The following is a 4,706-nucleotide window of genomic DNA, read 5'->3' as shown; positions in this document are numbered from 1 at the left end:
GAAACCTGTCAGCTTGCAGCCTCTTGCGGGCCATGTTAATAATAATGAGTGTGTCAACGAGAAGGAGCATATGGTCAGAGGGTGAATGGGTTGGTAGGTAATGGGATTGCTCTAATCTGCTTTTATAGTGACTCAACGAGAGCCAGAGGAGGGAGTATGTGGTCGGATAAATCTCAATAAAAACCTGTGTCTAAATTTGTCAATGTAAATCAATTAACTTGTACAAATTTAGAGTATGTGCTACTCGTTGGCGATTTAAAGGATATCATATGCTTCATCTGTGACAATAAATGTTTAGAAGTTATGATACAAGTTAAAAGGTTACACACTGCAAAAAGTTGAAATCTAAATAAGTCATTTTTTCTTAAAATAAGTACACTTTTTGTTGAATTGATGAGGTAAGTAAGACACTATGCCAATGTCTTATTTTAAGAGTAAAAATACTCATTCCTTTTGCAAATCATCTTTTTGACCTACTCAAATTAAAGATAAATACACTTAATTTAAGTTTTTTTTTACTTATTTCTTGATAGTTTTTGCAGTACAACTTGGCAAAAGTACAAGATAAAAGTACAAATAAAGAATAGATTTAAAAGTATGAATCACAAATTTAGCTTTCATATATTTCCGCGTACGAATAACAATTTATGAGTGAGAAATACCAAGTTTATCAGTAGAAATCACTATTTTTTCAAGAAATATCACAACCTAATGAGTAGGAATGCCAAATTTACACATTTACAGTATGAATCACACATTTACGGGTGAAATTTGTGATTTGTACATCTAATTTTGCAAAGTTGGAATTTCAAAACTTGATTCCTCACAAATGAAACACCTGATGTCCAATGTTTGTAAGAACCAAAACAAGAAACAACAAATCTTACATTTATTCACATTTCTGACTTATATTTACAAATTCAGACACTTACATGTTTTTATTGACAGTTGTCTAACCCTGCATGGGGGCGGTGGAAAACATTATGATTATTATTCATTACTTGATTATTGATCCTTAAAGGGAATTTGAGGAAAAATCCATTAAAATAAATGAGGATTATGTCACTGAAGGGACAAAACCATCTCAGTTCAAGTCAGATTACTAGATTAGAGCAAAAACAAAGCTTCTTCCAGCCTGAAATCCCATTAAGATCATGGCTTGTTTATAGGCTCTTTTGAATAAAGACGTCAGTGCGAACACACACTGACCCAAACAGAGACACACCCAGAACAACAAAGAAAACATGAAATTATGCATACCTCGTTTGAGAACCAGCTGGCAGTGCAAGACATGAGCCAAGATTCTCTGACACATAATCAACCACCGACACACAAACACACTCATCATCTTGCTTCCTACATTAGGTAATGTAACCCAACCGGTTCTCCCCCTCCTCCTCCTCCTCTCATTGCGTGTGTACCTGACTTGTTTCTACCTCCAGGCACCTGCCTGCCAGTGATAACGCCTGTGAATCAGAAGCATAGATCATCAGCTGGCTCTTCGTTTGACGGGGGAAAATGTCTACTTGTTTATTCTCATACGGATGGAGGTGATTCATTTCACTCTGAAAAAAACCAAAACATTTTTGCTTTATTTTTCCTTTAGTAAACATTTGAAAGTTGGATAACAGAGTGAAACATGATGCAGGAGGTTAAAGGAATGCTGACGCCGGCCATTTCAGACTTGCTCTGATTCACAGCTACTAACCAGATCAACATCTCAGACTGTGACAAAACTGTCACAAAGAATGTGTGTCTCTAACCAGCGTTTCCTAGAAATACATCTTCAGCTTATTATATAAACCTCCATACATTAAGCCATGTCGCATTTTGTTTGCTGCATCTTTTTCTTCCCTGGAAGATCTGAAAATTTTAATCATAAATATTCCCACTCACCAAGAATTACACTGGAAATAAGTGCATTTGTTCTTGGATTGAGGTGGTAAAAGAGACAAGACGATATACATTTATTTCAAGTGTATATTATCTAATTATCTTATTTTAAGAGTAAAAATACTCATCCCACTGGCAAACTATCTCATTTACCTACTCAAATTAAGGATATACTTAATTTAAGACATTCTTTTTCTTATGTCTAGATTGTTTTTCCATTATACTGCCACACTGGAAAAACGATCTAAAAATAAGTAAAAATTTCAGTGGACTCTTTCAAAATATTTATTCAGCTAAATATGGAGTGAATTTTGTTCCATTATTGTTAGAAGCAAAGAAGACACTGTATGTGGAAGTCTGAACCAACAAAAAAGCCAATGCAGAATTAATTTTTTTCTAATTTTAGTTTTTTACTTTTCAAATTTATTTCAAACGTTGTTTTCTATTAAAATTATTTAATTTTCATAATATATTTGTTTTCTCAAATTCTCCTTTTCCAATTAAGTTTTAGCATTCTTTTCAAATGCTGTTTCACAAAAAACATTCTGTTCAAGTCAGATCCAACACAAACATTTGCTCTTAACCAATGAAAACGTTCAGAATTTTGCCTTTGTGGGACAATAAAGGGATTTTCTATTCTATTCTATTCTATTCTATTCAGAGTAATAGAAACGCGTCTTTGCTCCCGAACCCCAAGAAAAGACCTCCCCAGAAATGAATGCAAGCTTTAAAACTCAATCTGAAATAAAATAAAATGAAAATCTGAGGACATAAGACATTTTCTCTCAAAAGAGGTTTTTCAAAGTTTCATTTCTGGATTGTTTTTTCTTTTTTGTTTTTTTCATTTTACAAAAAATGGTATTTGCTGCAGCAATAATGGAACAAAATTGACTCCGTAACTAAAAACAGACAATTCATTTGGACAGATATTAATCTTCATCAGTTAAATAGAAAACTTTGAATTAATCTGACTGTATGATATAGAGTAATTGTCTCTGTAAAGTGCCTTGAGATGATATTTGTTGTGAATTGGTGCAATAGAAATAAACTGAATTGAATTATTATGGAATTGTATTGTATTATTTTCGTATTATAATATTATTACCAGTATTTAGTTTGAGTCTTTTTAAACATCTCTAGCAGATAAGCTAACAGGTATTAAGAGCATATTGGCAATTTAATGCAAACCTTCATGTATTTTATACATGATAACTTCAATTACCCAGGAAATAAAAATAAACAATATTCAGTTTACAGGAAGGGATTACTTTTGATTAATCAGGACCCAGAAGCTGAGTTCCAGTATTATCCCAACAGGCAGAGGCCTATTCAGTTTTTATTTCTAAAAAACCCCACCCTGAAGCCATAACAAAACGCTGCATCAACATCGGAAAAGAACAAAAACAAAAAGCCCTCATGGCTCGTTGAGGCTGAAACTTACCTCCAGGACTCCTGTAACATACCAGGGCTGACATGTTATTATGTAAGTAAGCATGTGAGCTCAGCAGCGAGGGAGTTCAACTAATAACTAGAAAGAAAGAAAGTCAATTAGAAGAAAAGAGAAAAGTATCAGGAAAGGAATATATATTTTACCTTGAAGTGAGTGTACTAAATGTTTTAGCACATCTTCTACGTGGAGGAAAAAGAGGGAATTTGAACAGAATGATCCCAATGTTCTTTTTTAATTAATAAGCTTATCTTATTTCCTGCATCGTTGTTGTCATATGACTCTTAAGAAGTTCTTAATAATAAGGAAGTGTTACATTTTCCTGGCCTCTGACTCATCGGTTTCTCTGTGTGTTCACCGGCTCTGTAACCTGACTACACACTGCAGTCTAATTCTCTTTGAATAGTGATTCAGAACCGTTTAGTGCTGAAATACAGACGGGCGGTGTCAAATGGCTCACCTGACAATACAGATGAGATATTGCAGTTTTTTTTTTTACCTTGTCCATTCGGGACGAGGTAAAGCAGAAACTGGGTGCAGAGGTTTTTATAGGATGCAGATTTGCTTGAATTCAAAGAGAAAGAAAATTCACTCAATTTCCTGAATATTCCTTCAAAGGTTTCAAAGCTATCAACAAGCATTCGGCATTATTCTGACTGAATTTTTAATCATCATTAATAGAAAAAGAAGTTTTTATTTAAACTGCAATTGGTCTGGTAGTAAAACCTGATTAATAAAACCAGTTTTCATCATTTAAGGTCAAAATCTGGGGGGAATTGTTCTCTGGTTGCTGCTGCTGGCTTTTTAATTTTATTCCTGGTCTATTTGACTAATTAAAACTATGCAAAACTATGCAAAAAGAAAAAAAATTTTTGGTTTTCAGGTAACGTATACAGTGAGGCCCAATTTAAAAGGGAAAAGCAATATCTGTGTCACGTATCAATGTATTACAAATGTAGGGAGGGTTTTACTTCATCAGCTTCAATCCCACTGCATTAGAATCAGTTATCATCTGCTAAATGAAGGATTTACAACCACCACTGGACCTGATTTCCTTGTGTCGCTCAATAGTGTCTAAATAGCTCGACTTTTCCCCAACAGGGTGTTAGATCAGTCAATTTCAGGAATTTCAGAGAGGGTTAAGTTTGTTGGTTTTGGTCCAGATGGTTTATCCTCGTTCCTCTTCTAAATGAAACTTGATCCTGATCTAGAAGTGATCATTGCTACTTTGTTTTTTAAAACAACATAGATAATTTTCCGCCCTTGGGAGATTGATACTTAAAGGAGAATTCCGGTTTTTAACACTTTTAGCCCATTTTCTGTAGTGTCCAGGATGAAATCGAATGATCGACACCAAAATTTTGAC

Source organism: Cyprinodon variegatus, unplaced genomic scaffold (genome assembly GCF_000732505.1).
Source record: "Cyprinodon variegatus isolate N-32 unplaced genomic scaffold, C_variegatus-1.0 Scaffold72, whole genome shotgun sequence".
NCBI lineage: Eukaryota > Metazoa > Chordata > Actinopteri > Cyprinodontiformes > Cyprinodontidae > Cyprinodon > Cyprinodon variegatus.
This window is presented reverse-complemented; position numbering follows the sequence as displayed.